Source organism: Vicia villosa, linkage group LG6 (assembly GCF_029867415.1).
Source record: "Vicia villosa cultivar HV-30 ecotype Madison, WI linkage group LG6, Vvil1.0, whole genome shotgun sequence".
Lineage (NCBI taxonomy): Eukaryota > Viridiplantae > Streptophyta > Magnoliopsida > Fabales > Fabaceae > Vicia > Vicia villosa.
The window spans coordinates 49908229-49926333 of NC_081185.1; the positions used below are offsets into that span (position 1 = coordinate 49908229).

An 18105-nucleotide genomic window follows, 5' to 3' on the forward strand; every position below is an offset into this window, starting at 1 on the left:
CCCAAAACCCTTTGATAAATGTCTTGCGTATCATCCCACGGTCATGGTGCGAATCCAACACAACGTTTGCCAACACCACAAAACTTTAAAATGATGATTCGAGTCTTGAAACTGGTGTACCAAAAAACCATATGAGTAAATCTTCCTTTTTAGCAAGCTTGAATTAACTCCTGACAAATCGTATGCTTAAAACTTTGGAGTCAATCAATTAATTTTGAACACAAATTTGAACTCGTTGAATTACTTGAATCGAACATAACTTTGTACACCACACTTGCACAAGAATTCAAATTGAAACCTTATATGCCAACTTTGATCCTCAATAAAATCTTAGTGGAACTGATTCATCCAGAAGCCATTGTAATCACCATAATAGCCAAGGTACCAGCACAAATAGGATACTTCTCACTTCATGATCCTTTATAGAACTCCATATTCAATGCACATCGCTTGAACGAACTTCACTTGAATGACTTGTGGGCCCTGACTTATTCTTTAGCAATTTATTCCACAGACCCTTTGATTTAATGATCTCGACACAATGGGAACTCTTTAATTTTTCTTGATTTTTTTATTGACGAAATAAACGCCATCCATAACTTATAACTCAAATAAAGAGGGCAAATTTTGGGGTGCAACAAGGGGAAAACTAAAAAAAAAATATTATCAGAGGGTTAAGCGAATTTCTCCGTTATTACAAGGGTGAAAAGTGGTATTAACCTTAATTATATAAAGCTAAAAAAGTTATTTAAGTAGATTTCTTAAAACAATATAACAAATTGACATTCGTAATAAAAAAATAATTAATTTAATTATAATTTTTTTTAATCTGTTTCACCTCATTTATAGATTTAATTTCTTTATTTTAAATTTAAATCGTTTTGGCCTTTATATAATGTTATTCTGAATTGGTCAAAAATTCAATATGGGGATCTATATGTTAGATTTATATGTTCAGTTCAACCATGCAAAATCCAAATATAAGTTATCCAATGTATATAATAATCAAGAGACATGAAATCTATAATGGACTTGAATGTTATAGTGTTAACCTTGTAGGTTTGTCTCGCGCCACATGATCGAAGATCAATGCCACCGTATTTGGAGTCCATTGATATCAATTACGCATAACTCTGGTTTCAGCACGGAACAGTGGCACCGTATGTGGGAAAGGATTTCAAATTCTTGCGAAATTCCACGATTAAATACGTTTGATCCAAAGTTAGATCACAATGGAGTCGTTGTTGGAAGAAGTAATTAGTCACATGTCTCGTGTCAGGGAACTCTTCTTCTAAACTTTCTTGATTCATTATATATTCAAATGAGTGTAATTATGAGTATTGAGAAAGAAACCTTAAGACGTAGACAATTCCCTCATTATCGCCAGATCTCACCCTATTCGAAAGAGAAACCAAAAGAATCCATAAATCAACGCTATCATAGTTGGAGAAACAAACTTCCACCATGAAATGGAAATCCTTCTTTGTCCTAGTAATAAGTCGTGACACTTTAAGAGACTCGGTCTACAGTGGAAGTTTGATCAATTCAAATATGGTTTTAGATGAACATGAAAGTATATCTCCTACACACTAGTCGAAGTGGAAGGAGAAAGAAAACTTCATGAATCTAACAATTCATCAAATGCCTACAGAGGGAGATATATTGGCCAAATCTACTCCTGCAGTCGGACCAGATGAAATGACACACACATCAACTCAATAACAAGGCGTCTTTTATAGAGGATAATGTTAGAACAAGATTGAGAATCTATGTTCAAAATCTGATTTTGATGATAACAAGCATATATTTTATGGGCAACAATTTTATTACTAATGGTTTCATCTAGTATGCAGATGTTAAGGTTTAAAGCATTATACAAGATACATCAGAACAAAATGATCTCCAATTTTTGAATACCCCTTAAGAGGAAGGAGTCTGTGAGTACTGAGACCATGTTTGTTCAGTCAACATAACCAGATTGTAAACTTCATTGGTTCTGTAATAGGACAAGCTATTAAACCTGATCCGAATGTTATACACGATGTTACAGCACCCAAGACTGAACAGATAATACATTGTAGAAGATAAATAACACAGTGAATTGTTAACCCAGTTCGGTCTAACTACCTACTCTGGGGGCTACCAAGCTAGGAAGAAGATTTCACAATCAGTAGTACTATTTTATGTAAACAACCTCTAGTTTACCTAGTCACTACCCAATGTAACCTTTATCTTAGAACTCCATCTAAGACAAGAGAACCTCTGCTCACTCCCTAGTGATACCTAACTGTTACAACCCTGTAACAGCTATTTAAACAATCAACAAGAAAAACTTACTTGATCTTGCTTCACAGCTTCAATCAAGAACATAATACTCAACTCTTACCTACAGGTTTCGAGTAAGAACAATAACTTCTATTACCTACAGGTTTCGAGAAGGACATACCAGCCATCCCACAACCTAGGTGGTCTACCTTTACAAACCCTAAAGACTACATTTTTTCAATACACGTTTTTCTTTTTATAACCTATTCCCAATTGGACTTGGGCTTACAATCGTAGCATTACTAGCTGTTACAAATCAGCAGATATCTTCTTCTAAAAGAAAGGTCTTCAATCACAAGTTTCCTAATTTATCTCTTAAATTAGAAACTGCTGAATCTTCAATATTCTGATTTGATTCTTCAATATTTTGACTTGATTCTTTTGACCTTTTGATAACACAATTTTATATCGTATATTTAGCTTAAAATCCATAAGTATTATTAGTATTTTCTTTTAATTATATTGTTTTATTATGATATTATGCGGGTATTTGCGATGTTTTAGGTTTTGCGTTCATATTGAGACTATTAGTGAAAAGAAGAAGAAATGGAGCAAAAATCATTATTATTTATTCTTAAAAGATGAAAGAGAGGTGTTGAAGTAAATAGAGGGGTGCAAAGAAGACCCAAAGGCCTACAGATCAAGCCCAGCCCACGAAGGAGCTGGAAAAGACCACTTCAGCACGTGGAGACGCCCGTCTCCAACGTCTCTCTGCCACATCACCAATAGGAGACGCCCGTCTCCCACCTTCCCTAAAAATTCTCCACTTGAGACGCACGTCTCAAGTCCGTTACTGAGTCTTCTTGAAGAAGTGGAGACGTGCGTCTCCCAAGCCCCAGTCAGAAGCTGCTACATTCACGGAACCAAACTGCAGAACCTCACCTATAAAAGGAGGCTGATACTTCAGTTCTCCAGGTCCGAATTTTTGCTAACGAAGTGCTGCCGAATTCATTTTTCAAGCATTTATTTTTCTCTGCATTTTTATTCATTGCTTTCTTTTCTCATAACAATTTCTACACCGGAAATTGTTGTGAACCTTTTATAGATCTAACCTTACGTTATATTTAGTTTTTGTTTTCCTTGCCTTTAAATTGTACGCCTAATAATTTCTGAAGAACGATCTAGCCAACCTGTGGCGGAAGTTCGAGTACTCCAAGATCCAGATTTATTTCAGATTTATTTTATTCAGGTTATTTATTTACTGCCTTTATATTATTTAATTGCATGATTGTATGCCTTTTAATATGCCTTTCATCATAAACCGAATAATTTTATGCATGTTTAACAGTATCAATATGTCTGGCTAATTAATTAAGATATCGGTATGTAAAGTAAGTTAACCGTGGGATCCAAAATAAATTGGCTTGAATATGTTTTATTAACTATCACTTGTTTTTGGTTTTATGTCTAATTTAAATTAATAGAGTCTTAAAATCAATAGAGCGAGAGTTTGAGGTTTTAAGGCCGATAAAGGTTAAAATCAATAGAGCGAGAGTTTGAGATCTTTAACTGGATAGTAGACATAAGACATTAGTTTTAAGGATGGCGATAGCGTATTAAAACTGATTAGAAATTATTTACTTTCAAAAAGTGTTTTTAAACCCGACGCGGGATGGCGAAAGCGTACGTTACGGAATACTAGCATGAGCCCAGTCAATAGAGCGAGAGTTTGAGACTAGGAGATTTAAGTAGATAACGACTTCATAAAGCGAGCATTTTATTAACTATGTTACTTTCAAAAAGCTTTTCTAAATCTAATGGGATGACGAGAGCGTACATTACGAGTTAGGATAGTAGTCTAAATCAACAGAGCGAGAGTTTGAGAGGAGGACTTTTAAACAACAGAATTAATAAAGAGTTTTAATTAAATAAGAACCATAGCCAATGGACCTTCGGATCGCCTAAGTTAAAAGAAATACATACTGATATCCGTTTATTATTATATTATTTAGATTTCACAATTACATTTCCCTTTAGAAACAACCAAGATATTAGTAGCCTTAGCTTTACATAGTAACCTTAGATAACGGTAGAACGATTCATAGTCCCCGTGGATTCGATATCTTTTAAAACTACACGACACGACTGTGCACTTGCAGTTATCAGATTTATAGACACGTAAAGTCGCGATCAAGTTTTTGGCGCCGTTGCCGGGGACTATTTAAGTCGATATTGTAACTCACTGTTACACCGTAGAGACTAGGGCAAATTCTTTCCTTTTTGTTTGAACAATTGTATGCCAAGTACTCGTTCACAAGGAGGAGAACTGATACAACGAATCAACGAGATCGAACGTTTTGTTAACGTAAGACGTCGAGCTTATCATCTTCCCAAAGTAGCACCAATTCCAATTTCTCAGGAATTGATCTTTACTGATCAAATCAATCAAATTACCCCGAAGTTAGAGATGGCTGCTCCTCGTCCTCTTAGAGACTATGCCGCTCCTTCACGAGCTGAAGCGCACTCAAGTATCACACCACCTGTGATTGAGGCGAACAATTTCGAACTGAAACCTTCATTGGTACAAGCTGTCCAACAGAACCAATTCTCTAGAAGCCCTGCAGACAATCCTAACCTCCATTTATCCGTGTTCGTGCAATATGCCGACACTGTCAAAGCTAACAACGTTAGCTCCGAAGCTATTCGATTACGCCTTTTTCCCTTCTCCATGAGAGATAGAGCTAGAGCGTGGCTTCAGTCCCTGCCTTCTAGTTCCATAACTATAGGGGATGAACTAAAGAGAGTATTCTTAGCTAGATATTTTCCGCCTAGCAAAACTGCTATGTTAAGAGGTCAAATCAACGGATTTACCCAAAAGATAACGAATCACTCTTCGAAGCTTGGGAACGATATAAGGACATGTTAAGACTATGCCCTCATCATGGACTCGAACTATGGTTGATCATCCATACTTTCTATGGTGGTCTACTCTATAACACTAAAATGACTATAGATGCCGCTGCTGGCGGAGCTCTAATGGACAAACCCCATGATGAAGCATACAACCTCATAGAAAACATGGCACAAAACCATTATCAATGGGGAGGAGAATGAGCTGCTCTAGAGAAAACCCAAACCAAAGGAGGAATGTACGAAGTAAGTGGTATAGACCGCGTTAACGCTAAAGTAGACGCTTTAACTCAAAAGATCGAGAACTTAACCATCACTCCTTCAGCCACTGCGGCTGTTGTAGCACCTAACTACGAGATTTGTGGATTAAATGGACATGTCGTTGCCGAATGTCAACTTTTGACTGGTATTCCATCCGATCAAGTAAACTACGCTCAGGGAAACCCTTACTCTAACACGTACTGTTAGAACAAGATTTGTTCTTATCAATTATCTTAGTTTTGATGATAACAATAATATGAATTTTGCTTAAGATAATATGGTACTCTAATCCAATGCAATTTCCCTTTCAGGAAATATATAAAGAGTACGCATAATTCAGCGCTCAGAAGTTGTGTCTCAAATGGTTCAGCATGCAACATCAGAACATGGTCTGGCAAGACATCAGAAGATGGTCGAAGCAGAATCAGAACATGGGTCTATGGAAGCATCAGAAGAACATGAGATCAGAAGCACTGAAGATCAGAAGATGGTATCACGCTCAGAAGCACTTCAAGGTCAGAAGATCAGAAGATGCTATGCACCAAGCTGTTTGACTCTGATGATATTCAAACGTTATATTCACAAAACATCAGATCAGAAGGAAGTACACGTGGCAGACTACGCTGACTGACAAAAGGAACGTTAAAGCTACTAAAGGCAACGTCAGTAGACACAGCGTGAACAAGGCTCGAGGTAGTTGACAAAAGCGTATAACATTAAATGCAATGCTGTACGGAACACGCAAAGCATTAAATGCATTCAACGGTCATCTTCTCAACGCCTATAAATATGAAGTTCTGATGAGAAGCAAGGTTAACGATTCTGCACCAAAACAACTTATATCAAACTTGCTGAAACGCTATTCAATCAAAGCTCAGAATCTTCATCAACTCACTACATTGCTGTTGTAATATCTTAGTGAGATTAAGCTTAAACGTTAAGAGAAATATCACAGTTGTGATTATCGCTTTTAAGAAGCATTTGTAAACTCTTGAATAGATTACATTAAGTTGTAAGGAACTAGAGTGATCGTGTGATCAGTATACTCTAGGAAGTCTTGGCAGTTGGCTGAGCAGTTTGTAACTAGAGTGATCAGGTTGATCAGTAGACTCTAGAAAAGTCTTAGGAGTGAACTAAGCAGTGTTCCTGGAGTGATCAAGTTGTGATCTGTAGACTCTGGAAGACTTAGTCGTGGACTAAGTGGAAAACCATTGTAATCCGTGCGATTAGTGGATTAAATCCTCAGGTTGAGGTAAATCATCTCTGCGGGGGTGGACTGGAGTAGCTTCGTTAACAGTGAACCAGGATAAAAATAATTGTGCAATTTATTTTTATCGTCCAAGATTTAAAGTCACACTTATTCAATCCCCCCCTTTCTAAGTGTTTTTCTATCCTTCACGTACAACCCTGGATGGAAGAACCATCCAAACTTTTCGTATAAGAACAACAATGCGTTGTACGCACCTGGACAAGCACCTGCTGTCCTACCTGGCTATCAAAAAGCGCCTGTAGCTGCTCCAAACACCCCTAGGAAGTCAAATCTAGAAATCACGATGGAAAACTTCATAGCTTCCCAACAACAAACCAACAAAGACTTCCTAAATCAAAACATTCATAATAGTGAGCAACTAAAACAATTATCAAACAAAGTAGATGCTTTAGCTACACATAACAAGATGCTAGAAACACAAATCTCACAAGTAGCTCAACAACAAGCACCTACTGCTGCCCCTGCTGGCACGTTTCCTGCTCAAACACAACCTAATCCTAAAGGACATGCGAATGCGATTACCCTGCAAAATGGAACAAACTACAATGGACCTATCGATCCTAGAACTCAAAACGCACCCATGTCACAACAAGAGCCAAAGGAAACCAAAAAGACATCAACTGATGATCAAACCGCCAAAATAAATGAGAACGACACCAAAGTGGAACCCAAAAAAGAAAAACCTTATGTCCCACCACCACCTTATAAGCCACCTATTCCGTACCCTCAGAGATTAGCTAAATCTAAAACTGAAGCGCAATTTAAAAAGTTTGTAGAACTTCTGAAACAATTAAATATAACCATACCTTTCACATAAACTATAACTCAGATGCCTTCGTATGCTAAATTCCTAAAAGAAATCCTTTCAAACAAAAAGAAACTTGAGGATAACGAAATTGTAACGCTTACCGCAGAATGCAGCGCTATAATTCAAAACAACATGCCTCCCAAACTAAAAGATCCTGGTAGTTTTTCCATACCTTGTGTAATAGGAAGAACTGTTATAGATAAAGCCTTATGCGATTTAGGAGTTAGTGTTAGTTTGATGCCTCTTTCGACCTGTAAGAAACTAAAACTTGGTGAGCTTAAATCCACGAGAATGTCTCTTCAACTGGCTGACCGTTCAGTTAAATACCCTGTAGGAATGTTGGAGAATATCCTTGTGCGAGTAGGTCAATTCTACATCCCAACTGATTTCATCATCATGGATATCCAGGAAGATTCTAACATGGAAAACTAACCTTTGAGGTTGGAGAAGAGAAGATTGAATTTATTCTATCTCATTTCTTAAAAGCACCCGCAATTGACGACACATGTTGTTTCATGGACATCACTGACGAATGCGTCAGAGAAACGAAGATCGAACCACTCGAAAACCCTGAAATTCTTGAAATCCCAATAACTAAAACATCTGATGATAACACGTAAGAAGAAAACCAAAACCTAAGTTTAACCGAATGTTTAGCATTAACACCCGATCCTACACCTGCTCCTAGTAAACTGACTGACGAACTCAAAACACTTCCTAAGAATCTAAGGTATGAATTCCTAGACACCGAACTTGAACGACCTGTAATAGTCGATGCTGACTTAGGTCCGATTGAAACCGAAAAATTATTAGAAGTCCTAAGGAAATATCCAACAGCTTTAGGGTATAAGATTTCTGATCTCAAAGGAAGCAGCCCCTCTGTCTGTATGCATCGAATTATGCTCGAGGAAGACTCGAAAACCTCTAGAGAACATCAGAGGAGACTTAACCCGATCATGAGCGAAGTAGTTAGGAAGGAAGTTCTGAAACTATTGGAAGCTAGGATAATATACCCCATATCTGATAGTAAATGGGTTAGTCCTATTCATGTAGTACCTAAAAAAGGAGGAGTCACGGTGATAAAGAATGAGAAAGGAGAAACTATAACCAAAAGAGTTGAATCTGGTTGGCGAATGTGCATAGATTACAGAAAACTAAATAAAGCCACTCGTAAAGACCATTTTCCCTTGCCATTCATAGATCAAATGTTAGAACGCTTAGCTAGACATTCACACTTCTGCTACTTAGATGTTTACTCTGGTTTCTTCCAAATCCCAATCCATCCTGATGACCAAGAGAAAACAACTTTCACCTGCCCTTTTGGAACCTTTGCCTACCGACGAATGCCATTCGGATTATGTAACGCACCTGCGACATTCCAAAGATGTATGATGGCAATATTCGCCGACTTCCTAGATAATATTATGGAAGTCTTCATGGACGACTTCTCCGTATGTGGACAAAGTTTCGAAGGATGTCTTGCGAATTTAGAAAAAGTTCTAGAACGTTGCGTGAAGGTTAATTTAGTCCTGAATTGGGAAAAGTGTCACTTTATGGTACAAGAAGGGATTGTGCTAGGACATATAGTGTCAAATAGAGGAATTGAAGTAGACAAAGCTAAAATAGAAGTTATTGAAAACCTTCAACCTCCAAAAACCGTTAGAGAAATACGAAGTTTCTTAGGACACGCTGGTTTTTACCGACGCTTCATTAAAGACTTCTCGAAGATAACTAAACCGTTAACCGAATTATTAATGAAGGACGCCGATTTCGTCTTTGATGACAAGTGTTTAGAAGCCTTCAAAACTCTTAAGGAAGCATTAATCTCCGCACCTATCATGCAACCTCCTGATTGGACTGAACCATTCGAAATAATGTGTGATGCAAGCGATTACGCTGTAGGCGCTGTCCTAGGTCAAAGAAAAGATAAGAAACTTCACGTTATTTACTATGCAAGTAGAACTATGGATGAAGCTCAAATGAACTACGCTACAACTGAGAAAGAGCTTTTAGATGTAGTTTTCGCTTTGGATAAATTCCGCTCATACCTAGTAGGAGCCAAAATAATAATATACACCGACCACGCCGCTATTAGGTACCTATTAACTAAAAAAGATCCTAAATTGAGACTCTTAAGATGGATCTTGCTATTGCAAGAATTTGATTTAGAAATAAGAGACAAAAAGGGAACAGAAAACGTAGTAGCAGACCAGCTGTCTCGCTTAGAAAACCTAGAGCCTGAAACCGTACCTATTAACGATGATTTTCCTTATGATAAACTTATAGCTCAACTAGAAAGAAATGCTCCCGACGAACCTGCCGCAACCACCTTTGCAATGACCATTACACCCTGGTATGCAGATTTCGTAAATTATTTAGCCGCTGGTGTACTTCCCCCTGATTTAAGCTACCAACAAAAGAAGAAATTCTTCCATGACCTGAAACAATACTATTGGGACGACCCTCTTTTCTTCAAGAGAGGCCCCGATGGAATATTTAGACGTTGTGTACCCGAGGAAGAAATAGGAAGTATAATAACGCATTGCCATTCAGCCCCTTATGGAGGACATGCTAGCACGTCTAAAACCCGTGCTAAAATCCTCCAATCTGGACTCTATTGGCCTAACCTGTGGAAAGACGTTCACTTTGCCGTTATAAACTGTGATAGATGTCAACGAACTGGAAATATCTCGAGACGAGACGAAATGCCTCAAAAAGGCATTCTAGAAGTAGAAATATTTGATGTATGGTGTCATACCCCAAAATTTGCCTTCTTCATCCCATCTACAATTAGGGTTTTATCCAAACAACATTCCATAAGTCAAGAGTCTCCTGAGGCTAGGGTTTGAGGTTCTCTTGAAAAGATCAAAAAGATGAGGTTCTCAATCAAAGCTCTATGGTTCATGATGACCCAAGATAACTCTATGGCAAAAGTCAAAGCTCAACTCCAAAAGTTACCTGCTCAAACAAACTCCAAGATTCACAGTCAACTGATTAAACCTAAAAGTCAACCACAATCAAAGCAGGGTCCAAACCTCTGATCATTGATCAAACATCAAGTATAGAAGTGTATATCCATCATTTGATCAAAATTTGATCATGATTTATCAATAGAAACTCAGAGATGAACAAATACAAAAAGGTTCAAATTAGGGTTTCTCTAGGAGAAAGTCAACTCAACTTTGACTGACCATAACTTTCACATGGAACATAAAAAATTCCCCACTCAAAGCCTATTTGGAAGGAAATTGGATTCTCTACAGCTTTGTATTTCACAAGCCAAGGCCAGAAATGCACCATTTGAGAGATATGGTACAAAAGATTATAGGTCATTTTTAGAAGTCAACCGAAAACAGTTTTTTGTCAAAGGCCATATCATCGAGATAAAATCTCCAAATGAAAAATATGTTCCAAAGTAACTTATAGAGGATATCTTGAGGTTTCCAAAAAGTCCTAGAACTCGTCCATATCTTAAAAATTGGGGGAGATATGCCTTGTCAAAGTTGGTCGATTTTGGAGGCGAAATGTGAAATAAATGGTTCAATATTGAGTTTCTTCCAAATGGGCCTAAGCTTTCATGCTTGAAATATGTTCCTATTATGGTCCACGACCTCCAAACGCCATCCTTTCATTTTTCCATCATTTATATTATTATTTTAGATTTTTATTTGATTAAATTCAAAATAAAATCAAGAATAAATCAAGGAGAGGTCAATTAAGAAGATGGAAGCATTTAAATTGATAAAAATCAATTATGTATTGATTGGTGAACCAAAGGAAAGATTGGAAGATGATTTGTGAAATTAGATGCAAATATGGAAAGTTGTAATACAATTTTCAAATCTCTCTCAAATCACATTTTAATCTTCATAAATTGCAAAGATTCAAATCAAAATTCTTAACCTAAATGCTGTGACTATAAGAAGACAATATGATCAAGTCAAAAGGGGTTCTTGGGACGGAAAATTGGAGGCATAAAGGCAAAACCGAATTCATAAAAAAGTGAAGAAAAATCAAGTTTTGCTCTTGGTGTTGGAGGTTGATTCAAGGAGTCTTAAGCATCCCAATCAATTCCTTGGTGTCTCTGGAAGCTAACCCAATCATCGCCTTCAACTCAGCCCGCACGGAAGCGAAATCATACGCTCACCAAAGAGCAAAAATTTCTTGAACTCGATTCGATGCCCACACGTATTCTGCACTTGAGTTAATTATATATTTGTGTTTGTATTGATGTTGTGGTTCTATCTGGGTACTTTAATTTGAGTTTCATTGCAGGCTGAGAGTTCCACCATTATTAGGGTTCTAAAGCTTTAATTTGGGGATATCGGATTACCCAAGGAATTGGCCGGAATTAATGGCTCATTTGGATTCGTAGGGAGGATTATGGTCTACCTGGGTTATTATTATGCATTAACGTGAGGATTTGTTGCAGATCGGTACCAAAGCCATGGGGACGGAACGACGTCGCGAAGAAGAAGAAAAAAGGCCTTATCCGCGCGCTTCTGCAGATTCAAAATCCATCAATTGATTTTGTATTTAATTCATAACGTGTGGTATAACATCAGCAACATTGTCGTAGCCTAGTGGCAAGGCACGCTTTGGGTTGGCATCAGGTAAAAGAACCTGGGTTCGATTCCCAGGTAAAGACCTTATTTTTAGCAAACTTAATTCTCAGATCCGGTGTGCATGGCTTTATGCGCCCCATCACAGGCCCTTCAATCATCACCATAGGATTGTTCCAGAGCTAAATCCAACGTACCAGAACTGAAGGCGCATGCCATGGACCTTTACCCTTGCCACACAGGATTACTGTCCATATTTTTATATAATTTCTATTTACTTTATTATTTGAATATCTAGATTTAATATTAATTGATTAGTTTTAATTTAATTGGTTTATTTAATTAAGATTAGAATAATAAAATTAGGATTAGGGTTAGGATTATGATATGTCTCGATTGTTTTGATTATTCGACTTAATTGATTTTAATTATTATAAATCACAAAAAAACCCTAAAAGGATCTAAGATATTAGGGTTTGTTCAATCCCATTAGCTTTTTAGCCGAGATATTAGGATTTAATTTATTATTCGTTCCGACTAAATCTATTAGTCGTAATGGTTAATAATCGATTAATTTAATTAATCAAATCCAATAATAAAAATATATCTATTTTGCTAAATGGTTTCAACCATCTTATTGGTTGCGATGATTAGCATATTTCCCAATAATGAAATTCGTTATTATTTTTAATCAAACCTATTGATTATGAGGGGTGACGATGAAATTAAATAATTAAAATACATCCATTTACTAAAAGTGATAATCGAATCAATCGATTAGAATTGCCAGTAAGTCTTTATCAATCTGTTAATTATGGTGATTAAATCTATTAGTCATCGCGATTAATAGTACAAATTAAACCAGGGTTGTACGCCCAAATTCTAAAACACTTCCCAAACCTTTTCAAACTACTAGTACCAAACTACGGATTTTCATCCTTTTCAATCAGGCAACTCAAAATGCCTTTCAAAGCACAAAACAACTTCAAACACCTCCATATCAAATTCTAAGGCGTACAACCCTGTCCCCGAACTACGTTGACTCTGATTCTCCATAAGGAGATACGTAGGCACTTGGCAACAAGGCGAGTCCCCTCCCCCATAAATCTCATTTTTTCCTGATTAAATTATAAACCCTAATTATGTTAATTATTGCCATTTGCCTTATAACTTTCTGTCACCTTTCTTTATATCAACCCTATGATGCAAACCTTAGGAAAGGGTTGAGGGTGCCTAACACCTTCCCTCGACCTGAATATAGTATCTTACCCCGATCTCTTAACTGCGCGAGGTTTCCTATTCGCCTTGGTAGAATAGGTGGCGACTCTAATCTTTAATTTTTAGGGCAGGTTGCTACAGCTGGCGACTTTGCTGGGGACAACTATAATGGTGAATACTATGTGTAACACCCTTCTAAACCCCGCGGAAATTAACATTAAAATCAGAGTAAAACATGAAGAAGAGTATTACAACGCCAACAAAATAAACAATATTCATGTCATGCCATAAAGGAACGATAAACCAAAAATTATTCAGGTAACATGTTAACACAGCGGAATATTCTTAACAACTGAATAATCAAACATCTGGAGTCAAAGACTCATAATTCAACCATAAACCATAAACAAAACAGAAGTTTATCAGCCAATCCTAAAATAACGTTCCCGGTGTTACACGACCAGAGCATGACACTGACCCAACCGACTCTAACGAACTACTCGACGAGCTAATCCTCACCAAGTACACAAGCTACTCCTCAATCTGAAAAATAACAACAGTAAGGGTGAGTTTCATTCGCATTAACAAATGTTATAGGTATATAAACAATACAACTTCATCCATACATTATTCACCCAAATCAATTATATTCAGATAATATAACAACACACATACCAAAATACACACAAATCATAACATTGGACAACTTCCATTCATGTTACAATTATACACAACAACCTAATGCAATGCAACTAAATGCATGTGGTACCAAACATGGGATAACCCATCTCACCGATCCACCACCATAAAGATTCGGCTACTTCTCTCACCAATTCCACACAATGGGAATTAGCTACCGCTGTCCCACCACCATAAGGGATACAGCCCGCAACATGATTATGAAATGCATGCATCACATACCGCATGCTAATCATCAACACCAAACAACTGAACAATCATAATCATCAACCAATGCAATAACAATATAAACCACCACAACCAATTAAATCAAGTGTTTAGATTAAATTCGAGTCACAACTCAAACACCATTTTATTGCATATATCACTGAATTAGTCTCACTATGTTCGAAACGGCACATCAAACAGACTAACAGTTAAAAAGTTATACACCGTTAAACTTTAACAAAAAAAATCCCAACAGCACAGCACGCGGCGCCAACATCCACACGCGGCGCGAAACGGGGAAAAATTACGCCTTCGCGGCGCCAACCCCTGCACGCGGCGCGACGCGAGGAAAAGTTACGCCTTCGCGGCGCCAACACAGGTACGCGGCGCGACCTGTGCGTATCAAAACATCTTACCATTCAGTCCACCTGTTCGCGGCGCCACCCTGTGCACGCGGCGCGAACCGGTGATTTCAGAAATCCCAACCTGCAGAAAACAGCATTCTATGCCTCCCAAATACTCTCAAATCATACCAGTACGAATTTCAGCAGAATAAATCACACGTACGACATAAAATGCACGTTTACACATACTTCTAGTCAGGTTTAACATCATTGTTCATCACCAATCATCAATCACAACCTAAATTGAATTAAAGTTCTATAAACCCCAAAACCCCAACCCGACATATAATCCAATTCGAAATCCTAACATACAAATTCCATCGAATCATTCATACATCCCATAATAGAGGTTAATGAGAAGAATCCCCCCTTACCTCGATGTCGAATTCTTGAATTCTCTTCCTCTTCGCACTTGCTCTTCTCCCAATTTCACGTTCAATCTCCTCTGCTCCCTTTTGGTTCTTTTTCCACAAAAATACTCCTCTTTTCTATTTTTATGAAAATATAACTTTATTTTAGAAAAGGGCTTTGCAACTGATACACCCCCCAACTGCTACTTGCAACACTGGCCCATTAGCCTTATTTCATTCCTATTCCCAAATAATTCCACTTAATTCTAATATTTAATAAAAAATTAATTAAATTAAACAAAGAATTTTATGGGGTGTTACAACTCTCCCCCACTAGAAAAGTTTTCGTCCTCGAAAACATACCTTAGGCAAAAAGTTCTGGGTAGGAGTCCTTCATCTGGCTCTCCAATTCCCATGTAACATTTCCACCGGCTGGTCCTCCCCAAGCTACTCTGACCAACGCTATCTCCTTGCCACGCAATTGTTTCACCTTCCGATCTTCAATCCTCGTAGGCAAAGCTTCAACTGTCAGATTATCCTTTACCTGTACATCATCCACTTGGATAACATGTGACGGATCAGCAATGTATTTCCTCAACTGCGACACATGGAATACATCATGCAGATTCGCAAGTGTCGGTGGTAACGCAATGCGATACGCCACCTCTCCCACTCTTTCTGAAATCTGAAACGGACCAATGAAACGCGGAGTTAATTTCCTTGACTTTAGAGCTCGTCCGATACCAGTCATAGGTGTAACTCTTATAAACACGTGATCTCCTTCTTGAAACTCAAGAGTTCTCCGTCTCTTGTCATGATAACTCTTCTGACGACTCTGAGAAACCTTCATCTTCTCCTGAATCATTTTAATCTTTTCTGTCGTTTCTTGAACAATCTCTGGTCCAATCACCGCACTTTCGCCAGATTCATACCAACATAAAGGCGTTCTACATCTCCGACCATACAAAGCTTCAAACGGAGCCATACCAATGCTCGAGTGAAAACTATTATTGTAGGTAAATTCGATCAATGGTAGATAACTATCCCAAGTACCACTCCTTTCTAACACACAAGCACGCAATAAATCCTCTAGCGATTGAATAGTTCTTTCTGTCTGTCCGTCCGTCTGCGGATGATAAGCAGAACTCAATCTCAGCTTAGTACCCAAAGCCTTCTGCAAACCTTCCCAGAATCTGGATGTAAACCTTGGATCTCTATCTGACACGATACTCGAAGGAATACCATGTAAACTCACTATCTTCTCAATGTACAATTGAGCCAGCTTCTCCATTGAGTAATCCATTCTCATTGGTATAAAGTGAGCAGACTTAGTCAACCTATCCACTATGACCCAAATGGCTTCATAGTTCTTCACCGTTCTCGGCAATCCAGAAACAAAATCCATAGATATACTATCCCACTTCCATTCCGGAATAAATAACGGTTGCATAGCTCCATAAGGTTTCTGATGCTCAACCTTCGACTTCTGACAAGTTAAACAAGCATAGACGAATTCAGCTATTTCTTTCTTCATTCCAGGCCACCAAAACAGCTTCTTCAAATCATGATACATCTTGGTCGCACCAGGATGTATACTCAATCCACTACGATGTCCTTCTTCGAGAATACTCTTCCTCAATTCAGAAACATTAGGAACACAGACACGATTACCAAACCTTATAATACCATTCTCGTCGATTCTGAATTCACCTCCCTTGCCTTGGTTAATTAGAGTCAATTTATCCACTAACCCTACATCAACTTTCTGACCCTCTCGGATCTCTTCCAGAATGCCACTAGTCAACTTCAGCATGCCCAACTTAACACTGACAGGAGTGTCTTCGCATACTAAACTCAAATCTCGGAATTGTTCAATTAAATCCAATTCTCTCGCCATAAGCATAGACATGTGCAAGGACTTCCTACTCAAAGCATCGGCAACCACGTTTGCTTTACCCGGATGGTAATTCAGCCCAAAATCATAATCCTTGAGGAACTCTAACCATCTCCTTTGCCTCATATTTAGCTCTTTTTGATCAAATAGATACTTCAGGCTCTTGTGGTCACTAAACACTTCAAATCTTGAACCATATAGGTAATGCCTCCACAACTTCAACACAAATACCACTGCTGCCAACTCTAAGTCATGAGTCGGATAGTTTCTCTCATGCACCTTGAGTTGTCTCGACGCATAAGCGACTACCTGTTGATTCTGCATCAGTACACCTCCTAATCCTGACAACGAAGCATCACAATAAACAACAAAAGATTCCGCCGGGTTCGGCAAAATCAAGATTGGTGCACTAGTCAATCTCCTTTTCAACTCTTGAAATCCTTCTTCACATTTCGAATCCCAGATGAATGCTTGACCCTTCCTAGTCAACTTAGTTAACGGTAACGCTAACTTCGAGAAACCTTCAATGAACTTTCTATAGTAGCCCGCAAGACCAAGGAAACTACGGATTTCGGAAACTGACTTCGGAGCTTCCCATTGAGACACTGCTTCTACTTTCGTTGGGTCAACGGCAATACCATCTTTAGAAATTACATGCCCAAGAAAGCTTACTTCACTTAGCCAGAACTCACACTTTGTCAGTTTCGCATAAAGTTTCTTTTCCTTCAGTAGTTCTAATACCACTCTCAGATGCTCTGCATGTTCTTCTTCACTCTTAGAATATATTAGAATGTCATCGATAAATACCACCACAAACTGATCCAAATAGGGATGGAAGATCCTATTCATATATTCCATGAAAACCCCCGGCGCATTAGTTACTCCAAATGGCATCACTGTATACTCGTAATGACCATACCTCGTTCTAAATGCTGTTTTCTGAATATCGTCCGTCTTCACCCGAATCTGATGATATCCCGACCTCAAGTCAATTTTGCTAAACACCCTCGCACCGACCAGTTGATCCATTAAATCATCAATCCTCGGTAATGGATACCGATTCTTGATAGTAACTTTATTCAGCTGTCTATAATCCACACACAGTCTCATAGAGCCTTCTTTCTTCTTTACCAACAACACCGGCGCACCCCCACGGCGACACACTAGGACGAATGAATTCTTTTTCCAGTAACTCTTCCAGTTGACTCTTCAATTCTGCTAATTCAGATGCCGACATACGATACGGCGCCATCGACA

General features: G+C 38.2%; 1 non-coding gene across 1 annotated transcript; it reads right to left on the reverse strand.

The window, feature by feature from the left end:
- Window positions 1–5107: 5107 nt before the first annotated feature.
- Window positions 5108–5213, reverse strand: LOC131615391 (small nucleolar RNA R71). Its single transcript, XR_009287808.1, has one exon. It is a non-coding gene; the product is annotated as a small nucleolar RNA R71 (small nucleolar RNA).
- Window positions 5214–18105: the final 12892 nt, after the last annotated feature.